The 16086-nt window shown below is 47.7% G+C and overlaps 1 pseudogene; it reads left to right on the top strand.

The window, feature by feature from the left end:
* Positions 1-2722: 2722 nt before the first annotated feature.
* On the top strand, positions 2723-14788 carry LOC147125033 (uncharacterized; annotated as a pseudogene).
* The last annotated feature ends 1298 nt before the right edge of the window (positions 14789-16086 follow it).

Below are 16086 nucleotides of genomic sequence, written 5' to 3'. Positions count from 1 at the left end.
TTGGGCTTGCGTTTTCTTCAATGTTAATTGTTGCTGTCATGCCTTTTAGTGTTCCGAGTCCTTGCTGGAACACTTCTTGCGCGGCGGTTAGGATCTTTGACAGTCGCCCAGGTGTGACGTCGTCATCCTTTTTGGCAGCCACAGTCAGTGCTTGTATGGAATGCTAATCCAGCTGTATTTTCCGGATCCATTCACGTCCCAGTAATGGTGGTCCTCCATCTTGCAATACATACAGGTCTAGTTTTGGTGTTTCCTTACCGTTATATATAACGGTCACCCTTATTTTTCCTTTGGGGTAGAGTTTTTGCCCCGTGTACATCTTCAAAATAATTTTTGTGTCTCTCAAGGGTATGTGTGAGAATAGCCGCTCGTAGTCCCGTCGGCTTATGACTGTTAGGGCTGATCCTGTGTCCAATTCCATTTTTACCTGGACTCCTGCTATCTTGAGAGTGACCCAAATGGTTCGGTGATCCTCCGTTTTGATCACATTATGTAGTTTCAGACAACTCAGCTCCCTGCTTTCAGAGTCGGTATCACTCTTTTGTTCATCTGAACTATTCTCCGTCACCTTATGTACCTTCTTGTACTTTTCTTTTGGAGATTTCTTATTGCTGGTTTTCTTTCCCAACCTGCAGACTCGTGCTATGTGTCCTACTTTTCCACACTGCCTGCACACTTTGTCTTTGAACCAGCAATCATTGTGGTCATGTGCTGTTCTGCCGCAGCGATAGCACTTCTCTGTTCTGTATGACATTTCGTTTGTGCCATATTCTTGCGGTCTCTGTTGTATCTCTGCAGCGCCCCGTGCTGCTGCTTCATATGATACCGCAATGCTGAAAGCCTTTTCCAGCATAAGGTCCTTTTCAGATAAAAGCCGTTTCTGGGTTCCTTCACTTTGAAGCCCACACACAAACTTGTCCCTTAAGGTATCTGCCAGTCCCGTTCCAAACTGGCAGTGTTTCGATAGTTTGCGCAGTTCTGTTAAATATTCAGCATTGCTTTCATCCTTATGCTGGTTCCGTTTGTGAAACTTGAATCTTTCTGCTATCAGCAGTGGTGTGGTGTTTAAATGTTCCTGTAGTATCGTCACTATGTCTCCAAAACTCTTTTCCACTGGCTTCGCTGGGGTTACTAGATTTCATAATAAGCCATACGTCTTTGCACCCATTAAATTTAACAATACCGGCACTTTCTTGTCATCTGACACCTCATTTGCCTTGCAGTGTACCTCTATTCGTTCGACATATGTAGTCCAATCTTCGACTTCATTGTCAAATGCGGTGATACTGCCACTCTTCGGCATTTTGGGTGTGGTTTAAAATGGCATCTCCCGTGCTTTCCTTCCTCCCCCGCTGCTGCCAACGCCGCTCTTGGCGGTCCTCGTGGCAATGGCGGTGCCCTGTAGGTTTCGCGCGCTTCTCCTGCGCTGCTGCCAACGCCGCTCTCGGCGGTCCTCGTGACAATGGCGGCGCCTCGCGGGTTTCTGCGCGGCTCTCTCCCTCTCCTCGACGCTGCTCGGCCCCTGAACACCGGCTGCGCCCTGTGCGCTCTGCCCTCTCTCTCTCTCTCTCCCGTCGACGCTGCTCGGCCCTTTGCTGTGCCGCTCGGTCGGGCTCTAGCCCGCCGCTGTCCGGGAAGGGTCTGCGCACTACCTGTTGCCAGCCCGTTTTGCTGGACCACCACGACTGGAAAGCCAAGCCTGGCTCTCAACAGCCTCCCCCGCAATTCTCGAGTCTCTGCTGGATGACTAGCGGTTGCCCGTGGTCGACGCCCGTGTCTCTGGCCTTGACCTCCAATCTACTGGTCTCCAGGAACGAATCCCTGGGAGGTGATGCAGAGTTGCAGGTAGGATCGAATTTGCCTCGTCGCCAATGTTGTGTCCGTCAGTAGTAAGACACAAGACTGCAGGAGAACGGCACAACAGGTGTTTACTCAACGTGGCTCGCTCTGGAACTGAACTGTACAGATTACTACTCAGTGCTATATACAGGTGTGGTCACTGCCGGTACTACAGTATACATGAGCTGTAAAAAGTAGTTCCCCCCTTAAAGGTATATACATTACAGGGAGGCCTCCATCCCGTGCCCCAGGGTACAGGTCGTTGCTACAAGGGTCAGTGTCACTGAGGGGAAATGTGTGTGGCTCACATGTAAAGGACAGATTCCCCTGGATAGGTGTTGGTGGCTCAGGAACCTGAGCAGGGACATAGGGGACCGTACAGCCGACTAGGAACGACTGGGGAACGACACCCACCGGATGATCACAGGGACCCATGGGGGGAGTGAGTGTGTGTTAGGATAAGTGGTGGGAGTCGGAACAGGGAATCTATATCTGCATGTGGGGATCAGAGAGAACCTGCCCCACAGGCATATCCATCATCTTCTCCAGACAATGGCAAGATGCCGGGAAGGGGATGGGGTGGGATTCTAGCCTCCATGCGTGCGCGGTCCCACACTCCCCGATCCCAGTCAACGCCACTGAACTCGTAGCACGCACCTGAAAGCCCCTGCCCACGACCCCGACATCATGGACAGTAATAGAGAGGTGTCCTACCACCACCAAGGGACCAGGGAATGGGTTAGTGCTCGTGCCGACCGAAAAGGTACTATACCAGGGGGTACACTATGCAGTAGCTTCAGTGATCCTAAACCTTACCAAAGTACACCTACCTGAATGGTGCCCTAAGTAGATGGAACAGTTATACCAGGCCCTGCTAAAGGAAATGTTTAAGAAATTTTATGAATTTGACTTTGCCAACACAGACAAAGCAGAGCTATACGCTTTACACGCTGAGTATACTACGGGCGCGGGGAGACAATGAAGGGGAACCTGGAACGATATTTTCACCACTTAGAATACAGGATCCTCTGTAATAAATAGCCTGGACGATATAGAACTGCAAACACGGATAAATGGCTTAAAAGCCCAATTACGAAAGATCCGAACAGAGGAGAACACAGTGGTAGGCTCAGAGTTACACGAGGACCAAGCTATGATGGTCCATTTAAAAGAGATCATTGCTGAGCTAGAGAGACATGCTAAAACAGTAAATGCACTCATACGGGAGGACAGGAATGCTTCAGATCAGGCTGCACAGAATGAGGTGTGTGCGCTATACGGGGCATGGTTGCTGGGCGAGGGCCGCAGCAACCTGGAGGATTTAAAACAAGGTTTAGTCCCCTCCTGGATTAGCAACAAGCACCTCGCAGCCCTCCACCCATTTAGTAATTCGCTGAGCCCGTGTCAGCTCCGTCTAGCCTCTGAAGCCTACCCTGTCCCAGTAGATTGTGGATGTTCCAATCACTCTATCATGGGGATAGTAGTGAGGATGCCGGTCATGGGTGTGACAGCCCGACCCGCACCGGTATACAGGGTGCAGAACATTGGGATCATTCAAGGGGGTGCACACGTCCGTTTCGCAGGGGTCCCACCTTATGTCATAAAGTGAGAGCACGCTATGACAGGTACAGACCTCTCCGGGTGCCGGAGCCAGGGTGCACACATAATACTGTGTCCCCAGCACTTAAACGCCTATTCGAGACCACAGTGCGGGTTTAAAGCTGCTGGTGCACAACCTATAAACTGTAGCATGGAGGTAATGGCACAGGACCATGTTCCCCCACAGGTAGCATTCATAGGAGGAGGGACATATTGTGTCACCACAAGTGCAGCCCACTACCAGCATGGACAGCACATCTGGTGTCCAGTAAGTGACAGCAGTTTCTGCTTTAAACCCGAGGCAGATGTTCTAGTGGTGCAGGAACGGATTGTCCGCATTCCTGAACCCTCCACTGTTCACCTCACTGTAACTGAAAACAACACCAACCTGCAAAACAATGTCACACATTTCGGCTATGAAATTCCCCCTCTACCCGAACATAGAAACATAGAAGATAGGAGCAGGAGTAGGCCATTCGGCCCCTCGAGCCTGCTCCGCCATTCAATGAGATTATGGCTGATCATCCAAATTCAGTACCCTGTCCCTGCCTTCTCCCCATAGCCCTTGATCCCTTTAGCCTTAAGAAATATATCCAACTCTTTCTTGAATATATTTTAAATGAATTGGCCTCCACTATCTTCTGTGGCAGAGAATTCCACAGGTTCACCACTCTCTGGGTGAAGTAATTCCTCCTCATTTCTGTCCTAAATGGCTTACCCCTTATCCTTAGACTGTGACCCCTGGTTCTGGACTCCCCGGCCATCGGGAATATCCTTCCTGCATCTAGTCCTGTTAGAATTTTATAAGTTTCAATGAGATCCCCTCTCATTCTTCTAAACTCCAGCGAGTATAAGCCCAATCGAGCCAATCTCTCCTCATACATCATTCCTGCCATCCCAGGTATCAGTCTGGTGAATCTTCGCTGCACTCCTTCCATGGCAAGAACATCCTTCCTCAGATAAGGCGACCAAAACTGCATACTATACTCAAGGTGTGGTCTCACCAAGGCCCTGTACAACTGCAGCAAGACATCCTTGTTCCTGTACTTGAACCCTCTCGCTACAAAGGCTAACATACCATTTGCCTTCTTAACCGCCTGCTGCACCTGCATGCTTACCTTCAGCGACTGGTGCATAAGGACACCCAGGTCTTGTTGCACTTCCCCTTCTCCCAATCTATTGCTGTTCAGATAATAATCTGCCTTCCTGTTTTTGACACCAAAGTGGATAACCTCGCATTTATCCACATTATACTGCATCTGCCATGCTTCTGCCCAATCACCCAACCTGTCCAAATCATACTGGAGTTTCTTGGCATCCTCCTCACAGCATACACGCCCACCCAGCTTTGTGTCGTCTGCAAACTTGGAGATATTACATCTACTTCCCTCATCTAGATCATTTATATATATTGTGAATAGCTGGGGTCCTAGGGCCGATCCCTGCGGTACCCCACTAGTCACTGCCTGCCACTCGGAAAAAGACCCGTTTATTCCAACTCTTTGCTTCCTGTCTGCCAACCAGTTCTCTATCCAAGTCAGTACCTTGCCCCCAATCCCATGTGCCTTAAGTTTACACGCTAATCTCTTATGCGGGACCTTATGAAAGTCCAAATACACCACATCCACTTGTTGGATCTGTGGTTCAGTGGATATGCTATTATTAAATAATCATACGGATGCTGTACATTAACAAATAACAGGTCTTTACTGGAGGAGGGTAGTCTCTAGACTCGGGGTACAGAGGCATGCGCAAAGCTTATATACCGGTGTGGTCACTGCCGGTACTACAGTATACAGGAGCTGTAAAAGTAGTTCTGACTTAAAGGCACATAAACTACAATTCCTCCCCTTTTAGATTAGTAATACCCCTAATATTCAAATAACAATTAACATTTCAACATGTACATTAAACAACAAAAGTCCATTTATAGATTCAGTCTTTGGGGCGGCTTCCTGACCCTTTCGGGATAGCGCCTTTCCGGAGGTTCTTGTTCTTGGTGCAGAGGCGATTCTGACCCCTTTTCATCGGGTAGTTCATCGGGTTCCACTGCTACTGGGTCTGAAGTAGATGCTGTATGACGGTATGTCGGGTTCATCCCCAGGTACTCGAGACATGGGGTTGACGCGTTCCTGTGACGCTAAGATCTGATCGACGTGGCGTCTCACAATGTTCTCCCCAACATCCACTGTGTACATTAATGGCCCCTGCCTTGTACATATTGTTCCGGGTTGCCATTTCTCTGTTCGATAGTCACGGGCCAAGACTGGTTGCCCTACATTGAAGCTCCTTGTCGGCTTCTCATTGATGTGCTGGAATTGTTTGTCCTCAACATTTCTTCGCACATTTGGTCTGAGCAAGTCCAGACGAGATCTCAACCTTCAGTTAAAGAACATCATGGCCGGGGTCTGGTTGGCAACTGCATGTGTCGCGTTTCGGTAGGCTAATAAGAAATTGTCCATCTTATGCTGTAGTGGAATTTCATCGTCGCACATGGCCTTTATCGCCTTCTTAAAGGTACGAACCTCTCAGCCAATCCATTTGTGGCTGGATAATACAGGGCGGATGTGTAATGCCTTACCCCATTCCTTTTCATGAATTTTTGGAACTCGTCGGACACAAACTGTGGTCCATTATCAGAGCAAATCTGCTCTGGCAAACCGTTTCTGGCAAATATGGTCCGTAGGACTGCAATCGTTTTCTCTGTAGTGGTTGAAGACATTTTTATCACCTCAGGCCACTTTGAATGAGCACCCACTGCTATTAAGAACATTGAGTCCATGAATGGATCAGCGAAATCAATATGCACCCGTTGCCATGGAGAGGAGGGCCACTCCCATGGGTGTAGAGGGGCATGTGGTGGTGCATTTTGGACCTTCTGGCATCCTGAGCAGCTCGTCAGGTCCTCGATTTGCTGATCGATCCCCGGCCACCACACATAAGCCCTAGCAAGGCTTTTCATTTTCACTCCCCCCAGATGACCTTCATGTAGCTCATTTAGCATTCTCTCCCTTAACTTGGGTGGAATCACCACTCTGGATCCACACGTCACTGTCCCCTGGCATACTGACAGCTGTTCTCTTCTGGATGAGAAAGCTGGTAACAGTGAGTCGCCATGTGTTGGCCATCCCCTCACCGTCAATTCATATACCCGTGACAGCGTCGGATCATTGTGGGTCTCCTTCTCTATATCCGCGTTTGTTACTGGCAATCGTTCAATTATTGACGAATAAAATATCTCGATAGGGTCCACTGCTGGTGCTTCCTCCACAGTAGGCAGTGGCAGGCGCGATAGCCCATCAGCGTTCCCATGCTGTTTCGTGCCTTTATATTCTATTTCATATTGATTCGCCCCTAGAAACAGGGACCATCTTTGTAACTGCTGTGCAGTCATCACTGGAATGCCCTTCTTAGGATTAAAGATGGAGACAAGTGGTTGGTGGTCAGTCAGCAAGGTGAACTTCTGCCCATGCAGATAGTGGTTGAATTTTTTTACTCCACATACTAGGCTGAGGGCCTCCCTGTCAATCTGGGCGTAGTTGCGCTCGGCTGAGGTTAGTGACCGAGACGCAAAGGCTACAGGCCTCTCCAACCCGTCTGGGAATTTGTGCGACAGTACCGCACCAATACCGTAGGGTGATGCATCACATGCCAAACGAATTGGTAGTGCTGGGTTGAAATGGGCCAACACCTCTTTTGATGTGATCAATTCTTTACACTTCTGGAAAGCTCATCTACGTTCGTCATCCCACTTCCATGGTACCCGTTTGCAGTAGGGTGTTCAGCGGGTGTAATACCGTAGACAAATTTGGTAAGAACTTATGGTAGTAGTTTACCAGCCCGAGGAACGACCTCAGTTGTGACACATTTTCCGGTGCTGGAGCCTTGACTACTGCCTCAATCTTGGCAGGGGACTTACGTAACCCCTCTTCATCGATGACGTGGCCACAATATGAGATCTGTTTCTGGAAAAACTCGCACTTGTGGCGATTAGCTCGTAGCCCATACTCCTTTAATCTGGTGAGCACCTTCTCCAAGTTGGCGAGGTGATCACCGTCATTTTCGCCCGTGACCAAATGTCGTCCAAATAACACTGGGTCCCTGGAATCCCTTGCAGGACCTGATCCATCGCCCTTTGCCAGATAGCCGGAGCCGAGGCTACTCCAAACACCAGCCGGTTGTATTGATAGAGACATTTATGAGTGTTGATCGTAAGGTAATGTTTCGAAGCTTCTTCTACCTCCATTTGCAAGTACGCCTGGGCTAGATCAATTTTGGTGAAGCGTTTACCTCCAGATAGCAAGGCGAAAATATCCTCAATTCATGGAAGCGGATATTGCACCGTGTGAAGGACTGGGTTCACTGTCACCTTAAAATCCCCACAGATGCGGACCTTCTTTGGTTCCCCAAGCGTATTACTCAACGGCCTCTTCATTACAGGAACGATGGGTGTAGCCCACTCGCTCCAGTCCACTTTGGACAGTACTCCTGAACGTTCCAACGCTTCCAGCTTTGCTTCAACAGCTGGTCTGATCGCATAAGGCACTGGTCTGGCCTTCAGAAACTTTGGGCTTGCATTTTCCTCTATTTTAATCGTTGCTGTTATTCCTTTTAGTGTTCCTAGCCCCTCCTGGAACACTTCTTTTGCGTCAGTTAGCACTTTTGACAGTCGTCCAGGTGTGACGTTGTCATCCTTTTTGGCCTCAACCTTCAGTGCCTGTATGGAATGCCAATCTACTTGTACCTTCCGGATCCATTCACGTCCTAGCAGTGGTGGTCCTCCATTTGGCAATACATATATATCCATTTTAGGTATTTCCTGGACTTTATATGTCACTTTCACCCTTATTTTTCCTTTGGGGTAGACTTTTTGCCCCGTATACGTCTTCAAGACAATCTCTGTAGCTTTCAAGGGTATGTGTGAAAATAGCCGCTTGTAGTCTCTTTGATTTATGACTGTTAGAGCTGACCCTGTGTCCAATTCCATTTCCACTTGGACTCCGTCTATCTTGAGTGTAACCCAGATAGTCTGGTGATCCTCCATTTCGGTTACCTTATGTAGTTTCAGACAACCCAGCTCCTTGCTTCCGGAGTCTGTGTCACTTTTCTGTTCGTCTGAACCACTGTCCATCACCTGGTGTACCTTTTTGTACTTCTCCTGTGGAGATTTCTTACTGTTGGTTTTCTTCCCAGACCTGCAGACTCTTGCTATGCGTCCTGCTTTCCCACACTGTCTGCACACTTGGTCCTTGAACCAACAATCTTTCTGGTCATGTGTTGTTCTGCCGCAGCGATAGCACTTCCCTGTTCCATAGGACATTTCGTTGGTGCCATATTCTTGCGGTCTCCGTTGTATCTCTGCAGCGCCCCTTGTGGCTGCTTCGTGTGATACTGCCATACTGAAAGCTTTGTCCAGCATCAGGTCTTTGTCTGATAGAAGCCGTTTCTGGGTTCCTTCACTTTGTAGCCCACACACAAACTTGTCCCTTAACGTGTCTGCTAGTCCCGCTCCAAACTGGCAGTGTTTCGATAGCTTGCGCAGTTCTGTTAGGTACTCAGCATTGCTTTCGTCTTTGTGTTGGTTCCTTTTATGGAACGTAAATCGTTCTGCTATCAGCAGCGGTGTGGGGTTTAAGTGGTCCTGTAGGATTTCTACTATGCTTTCAAAATTCTTGTTTACCGGCTTCTCTGGGGTTATTAGATTTTGCAGTAACCCATAAGTTTTTGCACCCATGGAATTTAACAGAACCAGTGCTTTATTAGCATCTGGCACTTCATTCGCCCTGCAGTACACCTCAATACGTTCCACATGTCGCCCAATTTTCAACTTCATTGTCGAACGTAGAGATACGGCCACTCTTCGGCATCCTTGGGTGTGAGTTAACTATCACAAATGGCACCTCCCGCGCTTCCCCTTCTTCTCCGCTGGCACAAAATGGTGTCTCCCTCGCTTTCCTTCCTTCCCGCGCTCGCCCTTCTTCTCCACTGCGGCTTCTAAAAATGGCGCCTCCCGCGCTCTTCCTTCTTCTCCGCGGCTCAATGGCGTCTCCCCTTTCTTCGCCCCACGGACCCTGCTCAGCCCGTGAGCCCTGGCTGTGCTCTGCGCGTTCTTCTTTTTATATTTTTCGACGCCGCTCAGTCTAGAACCCGGCTGTTTCTTTACCCTCTCTCTCTCCGGTTTGTTTTCTTTTTCTCGACGCTGCTCGGTGTTCAACCCCCGGCTGCGCCCTGCGCTCTTCACCCTCTGTCTTACCCCGTCGACGCTGCTCGGCCTTCTCTCTGCCGTCGATCGGCTCCAGCCGCCGCTGCTCGGGAAGGGTCTGCGCTGGACCTGTTGTCGGTCTCTTACTGCTCGTTGTGGCTGGGGAACCAAGCCCGGCTCTCCACAGCCTCCCCTGCGAAGTTGGATCTCTGCTTGACTGCTGGGCGGTTGCTCGTGGTCGACGCCCGTGTTCCTGGCCTCGACTATTTTTTTTAATGTTGCAGGTAGATTCGAATCGACACTCGTCGCCACTGTTGGATCCGTGGTTCAGTGGATATGCTATTATTAAATAATCACATGGATGCTGTACATTAACAAATAACAGGTCTTTACTGGAGGAGGGTAGTCTCTAGACTCGGGGTACAGAGGCATGCGCAAAGCTTATATACCGGTGTGGTCACTGCCGGTACTACAGTATACAGGAGCTGTAAAAGTAGTTCTGACTTAAAGGCACATAAACTACACCACTGGATCTCCCTTATCTATTCTACCAGTTACATCCTCAAAAAATTCCAGTAGATTAGTCAAGCACCATTTACCTTTTGTAAATCCATGTTGACTTTGTCCGATCCTGTCACTGTTTTCCAAGTGCTCTGCTATTACATCTTTTATAATGGACTCTAGCATTTTCCCCACTGCGGATGTCAGGCTTACCGGTCTATAATTCCCTGTTTTCTCTCCACCACCTTTTTTGAATAGTGGGGTAATATTAGCTATCCTCCAATCCATGGGAACTGTTACAGAGCCTATAGAATTTTGGAAGATGACCAGCAATGCATCTACTCTTTCTAGGGCCACTTCCTTAAGTACCCTAGGATGTAGATTATCAGGCCCTGGGGATTTATCGGCCTTCAATCCTGTCAATTTCCCTAACACCATTTCCCTACAAATACTGATTTCTTTCAGTTCCTCCTTCTCATTAGACCCTATGTTCCCTGACATCTCTGGGAGGTTATTTGTGTCCTCCTTTGTGAAGACAGAACCAAAGTATGTATTTAATTGGTCTTCCATTTCTTTGTTCCCCATTATAAATTCTCCTGATTCTGACTGCAAGGGACCTTGCTTGACTTCACCAATCTTTTTCTCTTCACATATCTATAAAAGCTTTTACAGTCAGTTTTTATGTTCCCTGCAAGCTTCCTCTCATACTCTATTTTCCCCCTCTTAATTAATCCCTTTGTCCTCCTTTGCTGAATCCTAAACTGCTCCCAATCCTCAGGTTTACTGCTTTTTCTGGCCAATTTATATGTCCTCTCCTTGGATCTTATGCTATCCCTAATTTCCCTTGTTAGCCATGGTTGAGTCACCTTTTTTGATTTATTTTTATGCCATACAGGGATGAACAAATTCTGTAGTTCATCCATGCGAACTTTGAATGTTTGCCATTGTCTATCCACCGTCAACCCTTTGAGTAACATTCCCCAATCAATCCTGCCCAACTCGCGCCTCATACCATCGTAGTTTCCTTTATTTAAATTCAGGACCCTAGTCTCTGAGTCAACTACTTCACTCTCCATCTTAATGAAGAATTCTATCATATTATGATTGCTCTGACCCAAGGGGCCTCGCACAACAAGATTGCTAATTAATCCTTTCTCGTTACATAATACCCAGTCTAAGATGGCCTGATCTCCAGTTGGTTCCTCGACATATTGGTCCAGGAAACCATCCCGTATACACTCAAGGAATTCCTCCTCCACAGTATTGTTACTAATTTGGTTAGCCCAATCTATATGTAGATTAAAGTCACCCATGATAACTGCTGTGCCCTTATTGCATGTGTCTCTAATTTGCTGTTTAATGCCTCTGCATTACTGTTTGGAGGTCTGTATACCACTCCCACTAATGTTTTCTGCCCCTTGGTATTTCTCAGTTCTACTCATACAGATTCCACATCATCAGACCTAATATCCTTCCTTTCAATTGTGTTAATCCCCTCTTTAACCAGCAATGCTGCCCACCTCCTTTTCCTTTTTGCTTATCTTTCCTGAATATTGAGTACCCCTGGATGTTGAGTTCCCAGCCCTGGTCACCCTGGAGCCATGTTTCTGTAATCCCAATCATATCATATCCGTTTACCTCTATTTGCGCAGATAATTCATCCACCTTGTTACGAATGCTCCTCGCATTAAGACACAAGGCCTTCAGGCTTGTTTTTTTTTAACACTCTTACACCTTTTAGAATTATTATTTACTGTGGCCATGTTTGATTTAAGCCCTTGATTTCACTGACTGCCACCTTTGTTTTTCTCCTTCCTGTCTTTTGCTTCTATCCTTGTTTCCCTTTCATAGAAACATAGAAGATAGGAGCAGGAGTAGGCCATTCGGCCCCTCGAGCCTGCTCCGCCATTCAATGTGATCATGGCTGATCATCCAAATTCAGTACCCGGTCCCTGCTTTCTCCCCATACCCCTTGATCCCTTTAGCCTTGAGAAATATATCCAACTCCTTCTTGAATATATTTAATGAATTGGCCTCTACTGCCTTCTATGGTAGAGAATTCCACAGGTTCACCACTCTCTGGGTGAAGAAATTCTTCCTCATTTCTGTCCTAAATGGCCTACGCCTTATCCTTAGACTGTGACCCCTGGTTCTGGACTCCCCGACCATCGGGAACATCCTTCCTGCATCTAGTCTGTCCAGTCCTGTCAGAATTTTATAAGTTTCAATGAGATCCCCTCTCATTCTTCTAAACTCCACCGAGTACAAGCCCAATCGACCCAATCTCTCCTCATACATCATTCCTGCCATCCCAGGTATCAGCCTGGTGAATCTTCGCTGAACTCCTTCCATGGCAAGAACATCCTTCCTTAGATAAGGCAACCAAAACTGCACACAATACTCAAGATGTGGTCTCACCAAGGCCCTGTACAACTGCAGCAAGACATCCTTGTTCCTGTACTTAAACCCTCTCGCTACGAAGGCCAACATACCATTTGCCTTCTTAACCGCCTGCTGCTTTCCTCTGTCTCCCTGCTCAGGTTCCCAACCCCATGCCATTTTAGTTTAAACCCTCCCCTAGAGCACTAGCAAACACTCCCCCTAGGACATCGGTCCCCGTCCTGCCCAGGTGCAAACCGTCCGGTTTGTACTGGTCCCACCTCCCCCAGAACCGGTTCCATTGTCCCAGGAATTTGAATCCCTCCCCCTTGCACCATTCCTCTAGCCACGTATTCATCTGAAATATCCTTCTATTTCTACTCTGACTAGCACGTGGCACTAGTAGCAACCCTGAGATTACTACCTTTGAGGTCCTATTTTTTAATTTACCTCCTAACTCCCTATATTCACCTTTTAGGACCTCATCCCGTTTTTTACCTATATCGTTGGTACCTATATGCACCATGACAACTGGCTGTTCACCCTCCGCTTCCAAAATGTTCTGCAGCCGCTCTGAGACATCCTTGACCCTTGCACCAGGGAGGCAACATACCATCCCGGAGTCACGTTTGCGGCCGCAGAAACGCCTATCTATTCCCCTTACAATAGAATCCCCTATTACTATAGCTCTCCCACTCTTTTTCCTCCCGTCCTGTGCAGCAGAACCACCCATGGTGCCAGGAAGTTGGCTCCTGCTGCCTTCCCCTGATAAGCCATCCTCCCCAACAATATCCAAAGCAGCATATCTGTTTGAGAGGGGGATGGTCACAGGGGACCCCTGCACTACCTGCTTGCGCCTACTACTCTGCCTGGTGGTCACCCATTCTCTTCCTGTCGGTGCAGCCTTTACCTGCGGTGTGACCAACTCCCTAAACGTGCTATCCACGATGTCCTCAGCATCGCGAATGCTCCAGTATGTATCCACTCGCAGCTCCAGCGCCGCAATGTGGTCTGTCAGTAGCTGCAGCTGGATACACTTCCCGCACACACCATTTGCCTTCTTAACCGCCTGCTGCACCGCATGCTTACCTTCAGCGACTGGTGCACAAGGACACCCAGGTCTCGTTGCACTTCCCCTTCTCCCAATCTATTGCCATTTAGATAATAATCTGCCTTCCTGCAATGATGACATCATCGGAGGGGGCTTTCAGTCATGAAAAACCCCTTTGCAAAGGCTTCCTACACGTTGGAAATCAATTGGCCAATTGAGTTAAAATTGCATCAATCTCCCACATCCATTTTGATTCGTGTGGGAAACACGAAATTCGGATAACACGACAACAGCCTGCACCCGAGTTAAAATCGAGCCCGAGTACTCTGTCCTCACCATGGAATAGTAAAAAGCCCTCAGTTGTCAGACCCTCCTAAGCCAGTGACTAAAGTTACCTCAGCATATCAATGGAATTATGACTACAGTATAACGGCTTCAAAAACTACAAAGTGCTGGATTTGATCGATCCTGTTCTGCATCTTTTTCTTCCTGCTTCATGAAAATTTAAACAAGCATTTAAAATAAAGAGCTTGGTTTAGTCCCTATTCCTTTGCAATGAGATGTGTGGGTAAAGCGATAGGGGCGAGTCCTTAAAAGAATTAAATGGGCCACCTTATCAACAACAAAAAAATTAACTATGTTCCCTTTGAACAACACTGAATGCTGCATGCCTTCTTCAGCGCAATGAGAGGTACAGACTTTCGATGATTAACTTGCCCTGCTGTACACCCACACCCTCCCCCTCTTCTCCGATTTTTTTCAAACTCTACTGCTTTTATCTTTGTCCCCATTCCCTGGTATCCTTGTGTGACGTATCAGCTTGGTCCCAAGAAGATGGATAACCCTCTAGCAATGTAGCCCAAAGCGGGACACTTTTTTGAAATGTCCTTTGTTCATTATGCAGCACTTAAAAAAGAGTGTGACAAAAAGTTGTCTCAAAGCTGGTTTGCAATAGGTTTGTGAGTGACAGATGACTTTGTGGAAATGTGAGCCTTTGAAACCAGTCTCCTATGTTGCATAATTGTTTTATGAACAGTTATGAAATCAGTTAGAGGAGTGCAGCACAAAGTTTCCAAGAACTTGTCAATCAGCCATAGTGACCGTCAGGGCATGTGCCCCCCTTGACTAAACACAAATGCTTTGTGAGGCTCAGGTTTCAGCTTGTATTTACTTTCGATGAGAGATTCGCCGGGAGCCAGACTCAAAAATTCACCTAAGCACATTTATTGTAAATACTGAAGTTAGCTTGTTTCAACTGATATTTTACCTTCTCGGCCAAATGCTTCACAATCTTGGCTGGACTTTTATATGGACTACTGTGCATAATCAGGACATTTCATTCGTAGTGGGTGGGGGGGTGGGGGGGGTGGGGGGGGGGAAAGGGGATAGCAAAAAGGAAAAACTGACCATGATCAATCCCATCTCACAGAACCACACATCCAATCAACTGATCATGGAGCCGCAGTTGCAGCTGTAGATAGAAGATTAAATATAAGAGATTAGAACGGAGAGCAGGAGAAACATCTTTATGCAGAGTTGGGCAGCTGCGGATTTCTCTTCCAGGGTTAGAGGTTGAAGCAGAAACTATGTCAACATTTCCGATGAGATTGGATAAATGGATGAAGGAAAAGGGGTTGAAAGGATATGTGAACAAGGTGGGTAAATGAGATAGACTATTTGCTCACATGGAGGCTAAACGCTGACATAGACTGACTGGGCTGAATGGCCTGCTTCCATGTTGTAACTTCCATGTATTTCTAGGTATAGCAGCCCAAAAAATGTTCACTAGCTATACTGCTACTCACCTATGGGGAAAGGAGGAACTGCAGTGATGGAAAGGCGATGAAAAGGTGCTAATCTTATTCAATAAAAAGGGATTAAAAAATAGAAAATGTATCCTAGGCCCAACCATCTTCAGCTGCTTCATCAATGACCTTCTTTCAATCATAAGGTCAGAAGTGGGGATGTTCGCTGATGGTTGCACAGTGTTCAGTTCCACTCACAACTCCTCAACTAATGAAGCAGTCTGTGTCCGCATGCAGCAAGACCCGGACAACGTTCAGGCTTGGGCTGATAAGTGGCAAATAACATTCGCGTCACACAATTGCCAGGCAATAACCATCTCCACCAAGAGTCTAACCACCTCCCTTTGACATTTAACGGCGTTACCATCGTTAAATCCCCCACCATCAACATCCTGGGGGGTCACCATTGACCAGAAACTTAACTGGACCAGCTACATAAATACTGTGGCTACAAGAGCAGGTCAGAGGCTGGGTATTCTGTGGCGAGTGACTCGCCTCCTGACTCCCCAAAGCCTTTTCACCATCTACAAGGCACAAGTCAGGAGTGTGATGGAATACTCTCCACTTGCCTGGATGATGCAGCTCCAACAACGCTCATGGAGCTCGACATCCAGGACAAAGCATCCCGCTTGATTGACACCCCATCCACCACCTTAAACATTCGCTCTCTCCACCACCGGTGTACCGTGGCTGCAGTGTGTGCCATCTAC

Source organism: Somniosus microcephalus, chromosome 1 (assembly GCF_052327205.1).
Source record: "Somniosus microcephalus isolate GS21.2 chromosome 1, FLI_Smic_1.0, whole genome shotgun sequence".
In the NCBI taxonomy this organism is placed as follows: Eukaryota; Metazoa; Chordata; class Chondrichthyes; order Squaliformes; family Somniosidae; genus Somniosus; species Somniosus microcephalus.
Note: the sequence above shows the minus strand (reverse complement) of the source record. Positions and strands in the feature narration are given on the sequence as shown.